The sequence below is a fragment of the Fundulus heteroclitus genome, chromosome 10 (genome assembly GCF_011125445.2).
Source record: "Fundulus heteroclitus isolate FHET01 chromosome 10, MU-UCD_Fhet_4.1, whole genome shotgun sequence".
NCBI classification, from domain to species: Eukaryota; Metazoa; Chordata; class Actinopteri; order Cyprinodontiformes; family Fundulidae; genus Fundulus; species Fundulus heteroclitus.
In genome coordinates this window covers 16,647,069-16,668,253 of record NC_046370.1, presented here as the reverse complement: position 1 = coordinate 16,668,253, position 21,185 = coordinate 16,647,069, and the positions used below count along the sequence as shown (strand labels likewise).

The window sequence follows — 21,185 nt, the reverse complement described above, 5'->3', positions numbered from 1 at the left end:
CCAATCTGTATAATCTGACCCGATCTGTATAATATGATTGAACTTGACTTTGTAAAGTGCCTTGAGATGACATGTTTCATGATTTGGCGCTATATAAATAAAACTGAATTGAATTGAATTATAATGACTAAATACTTTCTATTCTAATTGTTGTGACATGACATCTATAAAATGTAACAGAATTTTAAGGCCTTTATTTCTTTTGAAAATTGCAGTGATTATTTTCCACAAAATAGAGTTGTATCTCACAATTATAATGTTTTTTTTTATTGAAATTGTTTTTTATTTGCTAAAGTCTGAAAAGGTGTTTGTCTTGCTTGGCTAAAATTACTCACTTTTCTGCAAACTTATGACATCTGTCTACTACACGTAAGGGGAGTATTACTAATAACTTAAAAAAAGGAAATCTGAACCCTCCCTTTAACTTGTAACCCACTAAGTTAGTAAAAGAGGTGGTGTAGTGGTCTGCATAAATCAGCTGATCGGCGCCAACAACAACACCGGGGTAAAGTAGGGTAGAAGAAGTAGGCTAGTGCCCTGCTACACACTTGCACACAAATCTGTCCCTCATTTCTGCTCCCTCTCCCTGCTCCTACAAGTGGGTCACATTGGAGGAACAAAGTTTGTCCTTGAGCTTTGATGCCTGAGCTGGAGTTCACGCTCGCTCTTGACGGCGATGTCTCAATGGGAGGTCTGCGTAGCACTCAATGTGCCACAAGTAAAGCCCCCGTAGGGCTGCAGCCAGAGCGATATAAACCGCTTCCAGAGTCCAATACAGAACAACAAACATCAATCAGCCGGCCCAAGGCCACCAGCGCTGGAATAAAGACGCAGGCTGCAAATCACCTCTGCGAACCCACCATTAACATCACGTCTTTACAGAGCGGCAGGAGGAGGGAGGGGAGGAGAGGGGGGGCTAAAATGACTCAGTCCCCTGTGAGGGAGTGGATTTACAGGCCGAGGCAGCGGAGGAAACTAAAGACTATGTGGCTTCTTTTATTCAGCAGGACAACCAAGCAAACATGGCAAGAAAAACACAGTAAAGTTCTGGTTACACCTAATAATTATATAGTTACATTGCAATAATATTAGGATATTGTGGTCACATTTAGGACCAGATCATTCCTAGAAAAGAAATTATTGCAGCACCATCTGTTGTTCCATCTTTAAATGTTTAATTAATTGAGGAAAATGAAGTACATTTCTGTAACTTCACTGCTGTCCCAAATTATCCTAGATCATTGACGACCGTTTTTTGCTTCGCTTTGTTAAATTTCTGCTACCATGGATTTATTTTGAACCTTCTCCTGACTGATACTTTTGCACAATCAGATTCTTTTGATCCCTTATAACCCATTTTTAGACCTGTTTTATGTTTAGGTAAAAGATGGGAATGAGCAAATGTCAGGAATAAAACTCAGTAATTGACATGAAATGTGAACAGAAGACTAAATGTTGTTACTGAATCAAAAGATAATTCCACAAAGTGATTTTTTAAGCCTTTGCACTTGTATCCAAACAGGTTATGATGTATTTTTCACAATTTTTCCCATAATAAATTACTTTGTTTTTCAATTTATTCATACGGGCGGTGCGTAATATCAAGCTTAGAAAGTTTTAATTGCATTTTTCCAGCCAGATATGTCTGCACCTCAAAAACCCTGGCGTTTTAGTCAGAGGTTTATATAGTTTTGAGTACCGCTGTAGGTCAGTCCAGTCACGCACAATCTGAAAGGATGCTGAGAGGAACCAAATGTCTAAGGGATCAGGACGTGCTTCCTAAGAGGCCACGATTCGGCTTTATCTCCATCTCTTATGGATGCAAAGCAGGTGATCATCCATCACAAGACCAGATGTCATCTCTCTGCGGTCCATCAGCCTGCTTCCATCCATATTTTCATAACAAGGGCTCCAATGTGGGACTAGAAACTGGCAGAAAGCTAGGCCATCCATCAGTGTCCGCCCTGCCTCGGCATGGGGACATCATTCCCATTGGATGCTGCAGCTAAAACTGGCACCAACCGGCCAGCCCTTTGGACCACTTGTCTCCATAATAATCCACCAAGGAGCAAAGCATTACAAGAATACCTCAGGGTTAAAACAAGTGAGAAAACTGAGCCTGTGTCATAGTGGTTCATCAGTCTCAGACCCAAATAAAGAGAGATTGAAATAAGCTCTCATAGTACGGCCAGTCATAAATCCACACACTAGCTGTGCCGAGTTGGCAGGCACTCTTAACCACAGTTCTGATTTACTGTATAATGTGCCAAAGAGATTAAGCCTGTGGCTTGAGCTCTGGACTTACAGCAATACCCCATCCTTGATTAAGATCTGTTCTGCTTCACACTCTCACGCAGCAGAAATCTGTTAACGGCCACACAGGATCAGTCCTGCAACTTAAAGCTACATCACTATAATCTCACTCAAGGCTGCTTCTGGACTTATTTCTTTCAAACTACGGTCCGATTTTAACAAAAAAAGTCTGCTCCTACCTTTTAACGACGGCCTGTCTTCAGCTTCTGACGGCCTTAGAAGAGCACGGACACGTCTGCTGTGTGTCGTAGTAACTCACACCGGTGGGAAAAATCATTTTCTTCTGAGCCTCGATGCTGTCTCGGACTGAGGGAAGACAAAAAAAAAAAAGTGCATGTTATTCAACATGCAGCAGCGCTGTGGAGAGCTGGAAAACCTGAAATGTGACAACAGTGTTTACAGAAGTCAGCAAGAAAGAGGAAAATCTGAGTCAGAGTGGTAAAAAAAAGGAAAAAAAAAAAGCTGCATGTGCAGGAAGGTTAAGACGGACATGAGTGAGACCTATGCTAAAACTGTAAAACCCCTGTTCACAAAACAAAAAGCCTGCTGTGTAAAGTCTAAATGCTAACAGCTGATGGCACATTTTCAGTGTTTCACAATCCTCTACACAGGCTTTGTTACATCGAATAACTTAGTCATTCACACAGACAGAGCATTTCAATTGTATATTATCTGCAAATCCATATTTACTTTGGTCCAAAATCTAATTTGGACAAGCTGACATTTAAAAACAAATTTAAAAAATGACTACCTGGTTTGTGTTAAATATATTAGAGTAAAGAAGCCGCTGTAATTGGAGTGTAACATTACCCAATAACAAACTTTCTGAATCAATAAATGTTGCTAGTACTAAATGCAACATTTATTCTTTTTGTTTACATTATTCTTTTAAAATTAACTGATCCCTAGTGTCCTTTAATTTATTTTTAAATGTCAGAAATGTAATTCCCAAAAAATGTTTAGTGAAATACTATCATTTACCTCCGAGGCCAGGTTGCTTTATTTTTTTTCCTCCGAATCCCAATGTTGGAAACATAGGCAGCAGCTCTAATGATCCAAATGAGGCAGTAACCACACGATGAAGGCAGAAGGTTAGTTATAATTGGCAGCGGTGTATAACATGAGTTGCTGCATAACTGGTAAATATGATAAATGTCAATCAGAAATAGTAAGCTGTCTACTTCAAGGGCATCTTATATATCCAGTTTGCCCAAATTTCAAGTTGCATAATCAAACTTTAAGATTTAACTGCACAATAAAGCAGTTAAAAGCCTATTCTATTATTTTTAATGCAAAAATAAAATTCTTAATATTCTTTTTTTTATATATATAAATATTTATTTGTTGTAATCCCTATTCTGTTTTGGATTAATAATTGAAAACCGTTGTCAGACGTGTGAAACAGAACGAGGCAGGGAGCATCTGGCTGGTGTGTATTCTGTTTATCAGCAGGATCAGGCGATGTTTGCTAAAACTAACGTTAGCAACTGCCTACAGGGATAGTGTAACTTAAGACCATCAGCTCCTCCATCTGTGGCTGACGCACCACAAATGTACGTCGGAGACAGATGGGAGTGCTGAGGACAGTGTGGCTGCCCACATGTAACGTGCTTCGACCGAGAAAAGGTTACGGAGCGGCTTTGCTAAACGCTGCCTTAACAGGGCAGAACCGCAAGTTAAAACGCAGCGCCCGGGAAAAGCGATACCCTCGAGTGTTTGGTTTAAGCGCTGAAAACTGCTTTACAAAAAGGACAAACGGGTGTTTTCTCTAAGAGGGTCACACCCCTCACCTGCTTTTTCCGCACAGACCGGGATAATCCTTATTAAAAGGGAAGGCCCAACAGAATAGACGGAGGAGTTTGTGGGAGGTCACATTCATTCACTAAAAGGCTGCTTTAACATCACAAACCTGGATTTCTGATCGATAGGGAGATGCAGCTTCATCTAGGAAACGCAACTTAAACAAGGGCACACTTGAATGGATTTACGCATCTTGACACTCCTCGTTAAATTGTCCTCAGGTGCCCTTCAATTCCTCTCGAAGCAACTTCTAACTTCTGTTGTGAAAAAGCTCATGTCATCCAGAAGAAGGATCTTCGTTCGGTTTCAAAATGTCCTCGGATTCCTTCTTGTGTCACGTTAACCTTCAAAAAAATGTAAAGTTACCGCTCAGTAACTGATAAAAGCAGCACTTCATCGCAGTGGCTGGAAGAGTTTTAACAATCGAGCCCTAAACCGAAAGCTTGTAAGAGATCTGGATACTAGGACAGAATCGGTTTAAAAATCTGCCTCTGCTCAGCTAAAGAGGGCAGACGGAGAGAAATGGGACACAGATTAGAGTTTAATCTGGAGGCAAAAGGTTTACCAATGCTCCGGCGAGCGCACTCTACCAAAGAACTGCAAATGGAAACAAAAAAAGAAAGAAAAGTAGAAAACAAAGATAGTAAATGTTGCGAGAGTTAATAGTAATTTCTGTTAAAAAAAGAAAGTATTCACTCCCCTAAGGATTTCTGTTTTCACCGCTAAATGTTTTTGATCAAACTAACTTTTGTATTGGACAAATATAACCTGACAACAAAACAGCATTTTAAAGTAGCCATTTAATTTATAAAAAAAAAAAAAAAAGGGAAAAAGATATCCAAACTAACGTAGCCCTAGAGGACAAAAATAATCGTCCATATTGGGAACTCATGAAATCAGAAAGCCAAGTTAAACTTCCCGGATGTGAAAACTGCCAAACCCATGAAGTCAAGAAACAATTTAAAAGGTTACAGGACAGGTTAAAAATCTAAATAAATGAATGACGTCTTATTATGCTTAAACATTTAACATAGATCTATAGCCCACACAAAGCATGTTCATTGCAGAAATATCATTCTCAGATAGTTAAGATTTCCCCCTCCCCAGTTTTTCCCATTTTGAGCTTCATTCAGAATGAGCTGTTTTTAGGCCTCTGTCACTTTTATGCAAATAAGCGGTAACTGGCCACGCCCACCCCAAACGCAATGTTTACACTCGCACTTTATGCACAGGAAAATTCTTCACAGTTGTTGTAGATGCTGCTGGCTGCAGGCGGGAAGGATCTCCTGCAGCGGTCTGTCTCACAGCGGGTCTGGAGAAGCCTCTGACTGAAGACACTCCATTGTTGCACAACAGTCTGATGAAGAGGATACTCTGTGTTGCCAATGTTTTTCATTTTATGAAATATCACTCTTTGCACAGTCGTCTCTAGAGGTTCTAGAAGAGTCCCCAGAACAGAGCCGACCTTCTTTATCAGCTTATTGAGCTTCTTTAAGTCAGTTGCTCTGATGCAGCTAGCCTACCAGATGATGGTGGAGGAGATCACACTTTCCAGAACAGACTTAGAGAAGACATGCAGCATCTTGTTGCTAACCCAGAAGGACCTAAGCTTCCTCAGGAAGCACAGTCTGCTCTGTCTCTTCTTGTAGACAGCTTCACAGTTGCATCTCCAGTCCAGTTTGTTGTCCAGGTGAACACCGAGGTATTTATACTCCACTTCTTCTCCCAGTATGGTGATAGTATTGGACCTATTCTTGTTTCTTCTTAAATCCATCTCCCTTGTTTTATGCCTGTGCAAATTCTCACTTATCCGTGTCATCACAACAGCAAACAAGCTTAAATCTGAGGAAAACCGAACTTTGTCTTATCCACATATTGTTTCCACACCATGCCACAAAGCGGTCCACCAGCTCCCTGTACTTCCTGTCCATCTCTAACCCAACAACTGCAGAGTCATCTGAGTATCTCTGCAGATGACAGGAGTCTGTCTTGTATTGGAAGTCTGAGGTGTAAAGAGTGAAAAGGAATGGTGAGAGTACAGCCCCCTGCGGTGCTCCTGTGCTGATCACTACCCGGTTAGACGCACAACCCTTAGATCTCACGACCTGTGGTCCGTTTGTCCGGTAGGCTTGGATTCAGGCCACTTTTGAGGCCTCCGCCTGAGTCATCTGGGGTTTCTGACAAAGCAAATTGGGCTGAATTGGGTTAAAAGCACCGGAGAAATCAAAGAACATGATCCTCACAGTGCTGTCTGCCTTGTCTGATGATGTCAAAAAAAACAACTTCATTGACAACCAACACATCTCATTAGCACGAACGTCATGTTGTTGTGAGAAAACTGTAGACAGACAGTGTTTGGTTGGCTTGACAGTCTGCGTCCTTGGAATAATTATATAACAGCTACACTATCGTATTGTAGCTAAACCCTCAAGTAAAACACGTAATGCTTATGTGGAACTTGTACTTTCAGCTGCACAAATAAAACAGTTTCATGTGAAGACTTCTTGCCGCCGGGCATTTTATAGTGACTCCGCGCACGTGGTCGAAAAAATTTAAAGTTGTTGTTTTTCTGAATATACATTTTGTAAGAAGTATGGATGATCAAATGCAGACTGGGTATATGCCAAATAACTCTTTAATCCCTGGGTGCGTTGCTTGACCCGTTCGGTCTCCAAGCCACTACTAAGAATTATTTTAACCAACTTCCTCCTAATCACTGGATAAATTGGCAAATATTCAATTTATGAACTCAAATTGAAGCTGAAAACATTGTGATCATGATGTTCATTTTTATTGATGGCAAAAGTTTGGTTTTCTATAAGCAACATCATCAATCCTTGGTAATATAATTGTGGACATGAATGTATCCATCATAAACAACCATGTGGAAAACGATAGAACATTTTAAAAAGTGTTAAAAAGGAGGATATACCCCCACTAAGTGTGGTTTCTGAATACCTCTGCTGTTAAAATAGTGAAAGCCTGAAGCACAAAAGGTTTATTATTGTTATTCTCATGCTTAACCAAGTGTCTACGGTTCCAACCAAGCTAGCAAACTCAATGAGAAAACATGGGACCGTCACACCGAAACAAAGCCCGGCTGGAAAACAGGGAAGTATTGGAGCGAAAAAGAACATCATTCACAAGTGGTACTGAGACCATTCTTTATATTTACATACGCTGGCTTGTTTAAGTGTGACAAAGGGCATAATAACAGCGCAACAAGCACTTAGAAATCCTTCTACCACAGACATATTTAATGTTTTAAAGAGCATAAACTGGGCAGAGGGCGGGGAAGTCAGTCAACAGGGAAAACCAGCATGCCTGACAGTCCACATGGAAAACATTACATTCCATCTTAAATGGCTCATAATCCCCGTATTTTCCGCAGACCTCCTCATTTAGTCTATCATTCAAGCCAAACCTCAAACATCCTCTGACATCTCCAAAACGTACCGAGAAAAAAAAAAAACTCCTCCGTTCACGCTGACCATTAGGTGTTGCATGTATATTTTTTGCATGTAATGAGGTTAATGTGGTAATATAAATGGAGATTCAATGTACCATTAGGCTTGTTTTAATACATAAATGCCCAAAATAAGTTAATTAACTGATTGGGTTACTGTTTTTTTTTTTCAACTCTCCCAAATAATTGTGCTTCAGAAAGCAAAAAAAAGAAAAAAAAACTTTAACGCGCCAACTGTACATTTGTGGGAAACGGTGACGATTCATTGGAGCAACTTTGATCCTGCTAAGCACACATGGATGGACTGATGACTGTTCGAACAATAAATATCTCATCAGGGCTCCCCACGCTTCAGAGCTACATCCCCGCTGCCTACGTCTGATCTTATGCAACACTGTGACGCAGCTACCGTGCTTCCCACCACTCACGTAGAATGTGATTCGCACCTCCAAACCACCTCTTCACCTTTCACTCGCTCATCCACCCACCAACTGGCCAGTCTCTCCATTCAAAAAAAAAAAAAAACAGCATTCACTTACTGTACTGTAGAGGTGTGAATCTGTTGATACTTCTGTTACCGTCCTGTTATCTTTGATTTTTTTTTTTTTTATATTGCAGAAAACTTGGTAAATAAAGTGGAGCTGGATGTTGTCATATGTCCTCTCAGCTGGATAATAATCAGGCCAGAAATCACACCGACACAGAGGAGAAATGTATTTAAAAATACCCAAAACAACCAAGCGGGAGGATTCGTCCCACTTACATAATGAAAGTCCAGTTGAACACCATGTTCCCCCCCCTCTGTCATGAGAAAACTAAATTTAAATGAAAAGGTTGCAGTACAAGCAGACCTGATAAATGTTTAAAAAAAAAAAAATACCACTCTAAGCTTCCTTTTTTTTTTTCTTTTAAAAACCACCCAGAGTGATCCGGAAACCTTAGTCAAGAAGAGCGGTGATGTGGGAGAATAATTCAACTTTGCCACGTGACGTAGAAGGAAAGATACAGAATAAAACAATTAGCAACCAATCCCACAGGAATGTCAGTGAGCAAAGGCACAATCAACAATTTCAAGATATACCAAAGTTTTAAAATGTTACTCTCAAAGCTGCTAAACATTTTCCTGTATACCGATCCGATAAAATGCCTGATAAATGGCTAGCGTGAACAGAGCAATGACCCTACTGCATGCTGCCCTTCCACCTGTTGCTGCACCCTGTTAGTCAGCTGGCTTAAAAATCTTCCAGCACCAAACAATAATTCTGATAAGAATAAAAAAAAAGAAGAAATCCATCCCTTTTCATCAAGATACAGGTGTTTAAAAAAAAAATACAGATAGACAGCATGTCTGTGAAGCGCCGCCTCAGTAAATAGCCGGGCTAATTATCCATTTAATATGAGCTTGTTATACTCTTAGCATCACTCAGTTTACTTGAAAGATACTCATAAATTGAGTTAGTGTTGATATTTTTGCTCAGATTTACATTTTATAATAACCATAATAATGGCTAGGTTGTATTTTAGCAGCAGTAGAAGTTAGTGATTCTTTTTTTTTTTTTTTTTTATAAAAATAATTAGATTACATTTCATTTCTTTTGTGAGTTAATACAGATACAGTTGTTTACCGGCTCATGTCTACTCACAGGTAACCCTTCAATTCAGTATAATGAAACGCACAATGACTCCGTAGCCCCAGCAGGTTCTGCTAAGCAAGCAATAGTTTAAAAAGGATGAACCAGAACATTAAACAATCCTCATGTTGTAAGACAAAGTGGGAATTCAGTCAAGTTCTGGTGGTGACAGAGTGGGCGTCCCACTGGGGAAAAACCCTTTGAGATTTTTATTTTGCCAACTCCAATATGACATTCGCTGCAATGTCACGAAACAAACATGAAACAAACATGGAAAAGAGCTAAAACCTCTTGCTTTATGAATTACCGATTTGTTTTGTTTGCCGTTTCTCATGTTCCGGGCCTTAACGAGAAACATTGTGGGCTGACACTGTCGTCGGAGGTTACAGATGGATTACAGAAGGACGGCGAGCAGCTGACGCCGCTGAAGAGTAAACAAGAGATGACACCGATGGTCATGATTGAAGAGCCAAAAATGTGAGAAAGAGAGGATGACAAAAAAAAAAGAAAAAAAAAGAAAGCAGAACTGGAAGTGAGAGATCCTGCTGGACTGCTCTGCACATATGGGCCTCCCTGCAGCAGCTGTGTATGTCGTGATCAAACTAACTACACCTCTAATCACAGCTGCTCATGGGAAAAGGTCATGTTGTTTATGCCTTTCCTTTTTTTTTTTTTTTTTCAATGCACATAATCACCCACAATTAAAAACAGATGATGCAACAAAGTCTGTGCGGAATATCTTCCTGACGACTCTAACAGATCGGCGTAATCACACATGTGGGCACCGCTCCAAGTGTAACAAGACTGTGGGCTAAATCTTCTTACGCCCCCCCACCGAAGACTGAGCTAATTGAATCCAACCGCCTGCAAACGAACTCTGCAAAAACGGTTTGGCTTTATGAAGATTTAAAAAAAAAGAAAAAAAAAAGACAAAAGCTTAAGTCAACGTGTTAAAAATGCTCACCACGAAATATGGCAGTAAAAATCTGCGCAGCTAGCCAATGTGCCTGCACATGTGCTTCAAAATTTCATTCATGAACATCAGGAGCGCTCCGTATTTTATCGCATCTCAACCACAAACGTCATTGTTTTTATAGTTTTTTGAGAAAAAGCAGCACATATCTGGAGTCGAAGAAAAAATGTTTTTTTTCCTTTTATAAAAAAACAAAAGCCATGGCAAAAAAAACTGCATTGACCATAAGAAGTCCTGTTTAAAGCTTGTCACAACCTACATAGAAGACACAGCAAACATACGAAAGCAAGTCCACTGGTCAGATAAGACCCAAATTAAAGTGTTTCGGCCCACATGCAAAATGTTATTTGTGGTGGAAGAAACGAACTCTGCACATCACCCTAAGGACACGGTGGTGACAGCATCATGCTGTGAGGACGCTTTTCTGCACAGGGTCAGGAAAGCTGTAAGGGCTGAATGGAAAAATGTGTTCGGCTGAATTCAGGGCAATCCTGAGAAAAAATAAATAAATGTTAGATGCTCCAAAAGCTTTGTGACAGGGGCAGTGGATCACCTTTGAGCAGCACAACGACCCTAAACACAGACATAGGCACAACGACATGGTTTAGATTAGGGCTGAACGATTTTGGAAAATAATCTAATTGCGATTTTTTTAATTTATCATGTCTTTTTAAACATATACAAACAACAAATCAATTTGTTTCCTCGCTGTGCAGATTAGTTGCTAAAAGACCCACAGCATCTAAACTCGGAGCAGAAATGATTGCGTTCTGCCTACGATATATTTCAACCAAAATTGCAATTTTGACTTTTCTCTGCATTAACCACAAGCAACAAAAATGGCCTCTAAATAAAGATGTTTGTTAACAAGGACTATTTTAAATATGAACTTTTAATGTTTCTATTGATCATAATATTATTCAAGAGAACAGCTTTTAGTTGATTTGCACATCAATCCTTGTTGAACATAAAGTGCAACCAACAAACAAGTCTATGTATTAAACTGATTGACCTGTACTTAATGCTATGTATGATTATACAAACTCTAAAACAATACAATTAGATTATCTCACTGCTGCAACTCTCTTCCCTTCCATGTGGAGACAAACCCACTTTAAGCATATTACCGACACCTAATGGACGTGTCTAATTCCCTAATTGTTACAGAGCCAAAAATTGCAGACTCTGCGATTTGGAAATTGCGTTTTTTTAAAATCGCGATTATATTGAAAATGCGATTAATTGTTCAGCCCTAGTTTAGATCTAAAACTAAATCTGAGCATCTTTGGACTCAAAACTCTCAAATTATCCCAAAAAGTATTGATTAGGGGTGACTGACGACAGATGAACGCCAACCTTTTCATATTTGTCTTTGAAGAAAATGAAAACTCCCACCATGTATCCCGTCCTACCACTTCAGACCGGTTCAAATTTATTTGGCTCCGTCATATAAAACCCCAACAAAACACAGAAGTTAGCGGTTTTTCTGTGAAATCTGAAAACGTTCAAGGGCCTAAACGCTTTAGCACAGCACTATACGTTACTTATCAAATCTATAACCAACAGATGGAGCTACCAATCTAGGGTTGAGGTAAATAACGTTCTCTTGCCATGACAGAGAGACATTCAACGACATTACATCAGAATTAACTTCCTCCAAGGACGCTCTACCCAAACACCGAGTGATTTCTGTCACGCTGACTTCACGGTGAGCAAAGCAACCTTGCGTCTTATCTGCGCTGTTTACCAAAACTGTTAATCTAATCGCGGCTGCTGCAGCAGCAGCTCTGCAAAGCTCATTCACAAAGTGACTGCAGAAAAAAAAAAAAAAAAAAAAAAAAAAGGCGCACCGACGCGGGTCAAGTCCGAGGGAGACGGGGAGGAAACATTTGGGAGTCGTTAAGAAAACGGATGGGGCTAAGCGGAGCAGTGATCGAGTACGGAGGGGCGACGCAGGCGCACCCTCTCATTGTCATAAAGACATTTGGATGACTTATTGTTTCTAATGATCTATCTTTATAAGTAAATTGCCCTTTAAAATAAGAATATTTTGCTGAAACTTTTAAATCAATGTGATACATACACGTTGGCTAACTTTTTTCCTAACACTTGGTGTTTTTGCCAAAGTCAGTTCATTTATATGAAAATCAGTCAATACAACTCATCTCAAGGCACTTTACCAGATAAACGGTTAGGACTCAACAGAATCCCTTTAAATACAAATTCAATACAAGTAAATCAAAGTCATTTAAAAAATAATGGAGTCCTGATCCAAATTAGATCGCAGTGCACTCAAATTCAATAAGTCGTGTCGTGTTAATCGGTTAGGAGTAATCTATCCAAGGAGGCGGTGATTGGGTTCTTTTCATCTGTAACACAATCTGGGGATACTTTCGAGGTATGCAGCTCGAAAACTAGCGGTTTCTTAAATGTTCATTTAGAGGGAGAGATTGTGATATACACGAAGAACAAAATAAAAAAGGTATATAGCTAAAACCGATCTTTATTTAATGTGCTTGTCATTTAAAGAATCCCCTCAAGGCTGCCTTTATCCCGGCGTTCTGTGCCTGTTTTTCCATTAAACGTTTTCCTCCCACTAAACTACCAGTTAATACGTTTAGAAGCGGCGGTCTATAAACGCATGTCAATGACCGTCTCCTGGACCACGGTCAAGTCAGCAGTCTTCCCCATGGCTGGTCAGTGTCCCATGACCTTTAGGGGCGCCCTTGGCCCACAACACCAGAATCAAATGGCTGAATTACCTCCTGGGTAAGCAGGTAAGGTTTATACACTGCAAAAAAGGAACTAAAAGTCAGTAAAATATTGTTGAAATTAGTGTATTTGTCCTTGATTTAAGCAGGTAAATATGATGATCTGCCAATAGAATGAGTATTTTTACCCCTAAAATACGAAAATTAGATCTATTCACTTCAAATAAGATGATGGAGATGAGGTGTTCATATTGTAAGTGCAAAAATCTTATTCCATTGGCAGATTAATTTATATATCTGCTCAAATCAAGGACAAATACACTCATTTCAAGAAAATATTACCCACTTTTAGTTCCTTTTTCGCAGTGTACAGTCTTATTAATGATCTTCTTATTGTTTTAAGGGAACGAGGTCACAGCAGTGCAATGCAATTGTATCGATATGTGGTCATTAATCAGAGCAGAGGGAGAAGAGGTGACAAAACATGGCAACGATGCCAAAAGATGTGCTATGGTCTCTATTCTGGTCACCTAAAACTGGTATTTAAAAAATAAAATAAAAATTTGTTCCATGAACCAGTGAGGCAATCATTGAATCCACACCTGCTATATTCCAATTTTTAAGCTGACAGATGCGTGTGTGGCACAGAGGAATTGTCTAACCTGACCAAACCAGGTCAGGACAGGCGCTTTGTCAGGTTCAAAAAGAGGAGGAAACAACCGAAACGTGTCGCCTTGTTCACAGACTCAGAATTTTATAATGTCCATGAAACCTTCTGCCCCCTGCAACAAACAGCTGCACTGCAAAAACGGATCTAAAAATAAGTAGAATGTTCTTAAAACGTGTGTTTTTGTCCTTGATTTGAGCAGGTAAATAATATTATCTGCCAATAGGATGAGTATTTTGACCCATAAAATAAGATAATTAGACATCCTGCACTTGAAATTAGATGATGGAGATGAGGTGTTCCTATTTTAAGTGCAAAAGTCTTATTCCATTGGCAGATCATCTTATTTACCTGCTCAGATCAAGGACAGATACACTTATTTTCAGAGAATATTACTTATTTTAGTTATGTTTTTTGCAGTGTGTCCAGTCCAGCTGTGCAAAAAAAACTAAACTAAATCACTGCCGATCCGAATGCAGCGCAGGGATCACAACCCTTGCACCTTGATAAAGATCCACAATTTTAAATGCCGACCGGAATGAAACGTACACTTTCAACCCCGGGTGCACAATCGCTACAAATTGACATATGTTCTCAGCCACTTTCAGGATTTATAGGTTTCCCCCGTTTCATTCATCGATGCCTCATGATCCGTCAAGTTCACGTTTTCGCGTAACTGCAGAGGAAAAGTTATGTAAACACCGACTCCAGTCGTTCGACCGGCTTTCATCCACCGCTGTGAAAGCAGCCAGAAACGTGGAGCGGTGCCAGCACGAAATGCTCCTTCCGCCGCATAAACAGGAATGTCAGGAATACTGATTTCAGAGTGTCCTTTTATGTCTTATTAAAGCCAGAACACAAAAAGGGAACGGGTTAAATATTCACAGCCAAGTTAATATTTGCCTCACCGAGAAGGGGAAAATGTTTAAACAGTGTCTAAGCCGTTAACACTTATCCACACAAAGCTTTTCTCTTCTTAAAATACATCCTATCTAAAAAAAAATAAAAAAAAGAAAGCCGTTTCATGATTTGTTTCTGAGCACAACACCGAATTGTCGTGCAAGTGCAGATTCCTTTGTGGCTGAAATAGGTTGACGACATAATTACAGACAATCTCAGTACATCATTGCTTCAACTATTTATAAAAATTAGACTCTTAGAAACAAAAAGAGGGACCTCAAGGCACTGAATACAGTTAAAAGATATTTATTGCTTTTTTTTCTTAAAGAAGCAATTAATAAAGCACGTTTTAGAGCATTGAAACCTAAGACTATTTAAAAGTATGAAGCCTTTTTGTTGGGTTTCAAAGCTGATGTGAAATTTTATAATGCACTTCTCTGAAGCAAATAAATAAAAAAAAAAGTTATATTATCAGTCATAACCATTGATTCCTTTACGACTGAACAGACTAGAAGTGTCACGATGCTGCCAATTCGTTTTTGTGTGTCAGCAGATGCCTCCGTCAACAGCATAAAACGGGCCTTGCAGCATGTTTCTGCTATTTAAACAGATAACTTTACTGTTCAGAACGTTTAATAGTTTGCTGTTTAGGGGCTTTACAGACTTTTTTTTATACTTCCTAATCAGCGGGGGTCGGCCTTTCATGTGGTTCACCAAGTCATCAGCTGTCAGACCACCGCTCTCAACAGCTCAACGTTTTAACTCTCAGCCGTCGGGTAAACCGTCAAGCTCACCTGACATATGTCACAACATTTTTATTAGTTTGTGTTTCTTTTCTTGAACCGTCATTTGGTTGGTTTATTGCTGCAATACGTCCTGCTGCTACATGTACTTGCACTAGTCACGAGGCCTTACACACGCCTTTTCCGTACATGTAAAATGCCTTTTTTTGGTTTACCGCTACATTCCTGGCAAATGACAAAAACTTATTTTTTTCTTCACTGTTTTTACTTGGAGCCTTGCAAGAAAATTTCGCTCAAATACACGTTGCGAATGAGCAGTCGAATGATGAAGTCTGTCTAATTTCTACCGCTTTGCTGTTCAAAGACCTGTCCCTGAATTTAACGAAGACAATGGCTGAGGTTTGACATGAGTGTCTTTTAAATGCATTTTTTGGTATAAAAAAAAGAAAGAAAGAAACTTTTCCAACTAAAGTCTCACCAGTTTAAAAAAAAATAGAAATTTTATACTCTTACAATCACTCATTTGCCGTTCCACGTATCCTGGTGACACGGTTGAGAGAAATGTGAGCACAGAGTAAAAATGCTGGTCAGAACCAGAGCAGAAATGACTTCCAACTAAATACAGACGACATTTCTGTCTTTTATCACAAGTTGCCTTTAAACACTGGCAAAGAGAGCTTTTAAATCCCTCTGTGGGGACCTGGTTTGTTAGGTCTCTAGGACAAACGTTCTCGTGACTTACTCATCCACACTGCAAAAACCCTGCAGGTAATTCGTAACGTCATGAATTCCAGTAAAAGATGACGTCTTTGTCTCAGGCGGACATTGTGTCACGGCTGATACCAGAGTTTGGTGTTTCAGACGCAAAGTCATCACAAGTACCGCCTCTCTTCTTGGCTGCCTTTTGCTCACCGTTTGGCAGATTTCTCGATGACGAACAGGGAGTCAACATTAACGATTGTGCCACATTCCCTTATTTGGAAATACCAAAATTAGCCAGTGTTACAGGCGCGTTTGCTGTGCTTTGGGGAAATCACTAATTACAGCGAAGAGCAATCAACAGCAGAGTAATTCCCACACAGTGAGGGACAGCCTAAACAAAGGAAGCCTGTAAATTCTCAAACAGCGCTGTTCTTGATGTGACGGTCCCACAGGAAAACTAAAACGCAGCCTTCATGTTGCCTGACAGCTCTCACTGCGTTCCCATTGTTTACTTGTCTCCTAAACTTCGGTTCTCTTTGTTTGTTCATGAGGAAGGTTTGTGGAGCAGAACAGAAAGAGCAGAGGAACTTGACCCCCCCGGGTTTAAAAAAAAACTCAAGGACAAACTTCGGAGCTTCCACGATTTGAGGCGAGACGCTTTTAAAACCCGAAAGGAAAACGGCGCGTCGGTCGAGAACCGGCCAGGTGTTCTTCCAACGAAGAGGCGTTAGGTATTTTTCATGCAAATCGCTGAAATCCTTCGAGTCAAATAAGCAAAAGCGGGATAATACCTACAAATAAGAACGGAGTTAAGAGGAATACGACAGGAACAGAGTCAAATAAAACCCTAAAAGACTTAGAAATAAAGCCATGTCTGACACCGAGACCCTACAGCGAACATAGAGGATGTCTAAAACGTACTCAAGCTGATGTGTGCTTACTGAGCAGATCTGCTGTGATGATGCAAATAAACACAAACGTCCCTCTGACAAAGCTCCGCCTCCTCAGGTGTGTGCTTAAGGTGCAGAAATGTGAATCCGACCCACTTACAGAGCTGGAGCGTTGGGGTCTACTTGCTCGGTGTGTTTTGGGTTTTTCCTCCCCCTCTCCTCTCCTTCTTTGTGATGTTCTGATCCTGTTCCAAACATTTGGCAATAGTTTATAGATGAGGCAGCTGCTTGCAAAAATAGACTAGATGCTTTACTTACGGCAAATGAGCACTCCCGGGGGGGATTTCTTCTCGCAAAACGCGCCACCAGCGCCGCCGTGAAGCGGTGCATGACAAACGCTGGTAAACAATAGCAGCGCCTTGCTAAGAAAGTAACACAAGATTGTGTTTCCTGGAGTTTCCGGCTTCACACCTGTCAGCGTAACACAGCCGTGCATCTTTATCGAGTAAGGAGTGGCTGCACGCGGCGGTACAAGGGGAATGCCGTTTATTTTAGGTATTCACACAGGTCAGCCAGGATAAGCAAACTCATATCGGTCGGCGTCTACTTTAATGTCGGTAAGGAGTGCCGATCCAGATGTTTTTAAAAAAATAAAGCAGGGCAGCAAACAGCGCTGTTTAATTTATCCCACGGAGCCTCTATGGATCTGGAGGTGGAGATGTTTGAGGTGACTCACATCCATCGTGTTTACGGATCTGGTCCAGCACGCCCACAGCCTCCTAGGGACACGTTTTCCCCTCAGTCCACATCATAACATCAGATGGCAGAATGTCATTACTCACTTCGCTACGTCACACGTTTTGGGGCCCAGTAAACCTGACTTTGTCCAAATCTCCCTTGATTTTTTCCCCCCAAAAACTTGGTGCCTTTCTAAATAGCATGCATTCAGCACTACACTTCAGCCGTATCATGCACACATTTAGTGTATATCCGTAGTGTCTGACGTCAAAACGAGCAACAGGTTCTAAACGATCTGTCCGTTTTAAGGGGGACATTAATCTACAGGGACTTGCAGAATGAGCCACGCCCGCTTGAACTGAGGAGCTGCGGAGCTCAGCCGCTCAGGTGGAGCAATCCTTTGAAGAGGACAAGTGCTGTTGACTTTACGGGTCTGATTGGAGGAGGGCAGGAAGAACAGTGCAAAGCTTCCTTTTTTTTTTTCAGCATAAATGTGGGTCAAATGAAAAAAAGCCCCACCTCGATCCCTCTGGTAGTGATCAACAACCAAAAAGCCCACCGGTGTTTGGTCTTTTCTTGGTAAACGTACTGAACTTATATAGAGCTTTTCCAGTCATACTGACCGCTCAAAGCGCTGCACACTAGACACGCACGCATTCATACACCGACACGCAGCTCAGTAGGCAATTTGGGGTTAAGTGCTTTGCCCTGGGGTACCGCGACAGGTGACAAGGGGAAGCTGGAATCTAACCCACAACCTTCCGATCGCAAGACAACTACTCGACCCATTAAGCCACAGTGACCCACATTGGAAACTACGCACTTTTAAATGCCAGACCTGTTTCTAAAAAAAATGTCAAATTGAGCCCATTTTTTATCTCTTTTCTTATCCGTTGGGGGCATTATTAAAGAACACAGTAAAAAAAAATAATAATAATATTAATCTCTAGTGATCTTTCTAATATTAGATCATTAAAGAAAGCCAACATTAATATATCCTCCCCCAGCCAATCCACTTTGGGCTGAGCTTAGATATAGAACGCCACGCAGTGAAACCGAGAGGCTGAAGATAGCTGTTGATTAGGGTTATGGCATGTTGTTTTGTCTTTTTTTTTTTTTATCTACTGATTGTACAGCAAACTGTCCTTCGAGGAAAGTAAAGATGAACTAAACTGAAGAAAGCAATCCATAGACACAAAGCCGTTTAAGAGTCCTCCCTCAAGTCAGGATAGGATAAAAAAAAAAAAAAAGAAGATGCTTTGGTCGGATGAGCTCAAAATTGAATTCCTTGAATACCAACGCACTCCCCACAATCCAGATTTGAACTATCCTTTTCCTCACACTGCGCAAACTGGTGGTCAATCACACTAAATCCCAATAAAAACACATATGAAGTTTGTGTCTGTAAAGTGACAACACATGAACAGGCTGTGCCTTCAGTCAGATCACAGAGAGCTCACTGATCATCAGACAGGGTGGCTCTGCAGAAAACGGTCCAGATCCGCTTGTTTCCGAAGAGAAACCAGATAAAAGAAATGAGATTTATTTGGATTAGATGGAGGAGAATGCTGCAAGTCCACGATAAGGATAATTGCTGGATTGGAGCTGCGGTCCGAGCAGGAAATGTGAGCAATTACTCTGCAGGAGCTACTTTGTTGTGTCTGCGTCCATCCAACCTGTCACGCCTAAACCATGGGCACCGATTTAAGACATTATCAAAAAGGACGAAGCACAACTCTGTTGTATTAGATTGCTGTTTGCTTTTCGCTTTACTTAAAATAAATAAATAACTGCTTCGGTAATTTGACCATTTCGTTTCCTGCTAATCTAAAACGGAGGAGACAGAAGCACGCGGATTTAACCTCCTCACACCTGTCCTCAGGTAATTAACGCGCTTAGACGCTACAAAAAAAACAAAAACAAACCCACCCGGAGAGCAGTTCAACCAATACAACAGCGTACACAAACAAACCTTTTACGCATTAATTTTTTTTTTATTTGGATTGTTTTGGGTTTTTTTTTAAAACTCGTTTAAAGTAGGAAAACTCGAGCAGACCTACCACGAACAGCTTCCTGTAGGGCATTGGTTCCTGGCGTGACGTTAAAAGTGTCTTTAAAGGGGAGAAAACTGCTTGCAACGTTGACTTTCTTCTTCTGTAGCCGCCTGTCGGGGGGTGTGCTGATGAAATGGGAGGTAAACGTCCTGCCCGAAGCTCTGCGGCGTCTCCTGGTTTCACGTAGCGCGTTTGTTGGCTCGGACAGAAGCTGCTGTGGGAGTGAGGGAGCGACGGAGGGGAAGCTAGCTGGAGCGGCTACCACCTGCATCCGGTTGAATCTTTTCAAAATAAATAACTACACTTCTTGTTATAGGCCACTAACTTTATTGTTTTTTTTTTCTTTTTGTAGCATTTTATGTAATTGACCACATGTCTTGTGTAAAGTATATGCATTTGTTCATATTTTACTTTTTTTTTTCTTTTTTACAAATCAAAATCTGAAAAGTGCGGCATGCGTTTGTTTTTAGTCCTGAATTGCAGAACCACCTTTCTTTGCAATTGCAGCTCAGAATCATTTCACTGATTGTTGCTCTTTTTCAGAGTTGATGGCCTAAGCTATGTCCCAGTTTATGTTCCTAGAAGGATTTATGGTTGCGCAAAAACAACAGAGTAAATACCTAAAATTCATCATTCCAGTAACTTTGACCTGCTGTCCTTACACTGCTCTTTTTTTTTTTCTTTTTTTTTTTTTTTTACATTTATTTAACCCGGTAAATTAAGAACAAAATCTTATTTACTACAACAACCTGGCAGGGAGGGAGACACAAGGACAGATCAAGCAACACCAATGCATGAAAATACAGTTGTGTTGTTTACAAATGATAACAATACCATTAAAAATTCTAAAAACAATGCTGTGATATAAACATAGAAAGAAATTAAACGCTTAACCTTTACCACTACCATTTAGTTTTACTGCTGTAGAATAGCTTCTCTTGCAAAAAGAGAAGCTATTCACATCACTCTGAAGCTTTAACTTCAGAGTGATGTGCATCTAAACAAAAAAAAAACCTGACAAAAGTATCTTTTTCCAAACTTTTGATGTGTCCCCCTACATGACCTCAGGCCAAGTTCAAAAGGGACTTCCTGTGGCTTTCCTTCAACAATGGCGTCCTTACCACTGTTCCACAAACTCCATAGTTGTCAAGAGATTGGCTAACAGTTATAGTATTGACAGATTAATCCACCTGAGCTCCTTAATCTCTGCAGCTCTTCCAAAGCTACCAAGGGCACCTTTGCTGCAAAGGGCCATGTCATTTTACAAAATTTCTGGCGACACCTTACAAACCTTAAAATCAAAAGCTTTAAAACCTTTTTTTTTTTTTTTTTTCAGTGTTGGTTGAAATTTTTTAAACATTTAGGCTGTGGTGATGCTGAGCAACACAGTCAAAAGTATTGCCTTTATTGTACCCCAAACGTCAAATGTGTATAAATTATCTGGTAGAATAACACGAAGAGACCTTTGTGCAATCCAATAAATGTCACTGGAAGAGAAAATATTCTTCTTGTTATTATTATTGTTGTTGTTTACCACTATAATAATAGATTTTATTTAAAAGTGCCTATCAGAGCACTCAAGGACACTGTACAAATT

The 21,185-nt window shown here is 40.3% G+C and overlaps 1 protein-coding gene across 3 annotated transcripts in view; it reads right to left on the bottom strand.

The window, feature by feature from the left end:
• Positions 1–19,803, bottom strand: part of LOC105937900 (leucine zipper tumor suppressor 2) — a 40,340-nt gene extending 20,537 nt beyond the window's left edge. For 2 of the 3 annotated variants that reach the window (XM_036142120.1, XM_036142123.1), the window contains exons 1-2: positions 19,595–19,803; positions 2,493–2,619 (exon numbers count right to left, since the gene is read on the bottom strand). The gene's annotated coding sequence lies outside the window, so the exon portion shown is untranslated. Of the gene's footprint in view, positions 1–2,492; positions 2,620–4,222; positions 4,428–19,594 lie in introns of those variants that run through there. The other variant, XM_036142121.1, reaches the window with a different exon arrangement.
• Between the last annotated feature and the right edge of the window lie 1,382 nt (positions 19,804–21,185).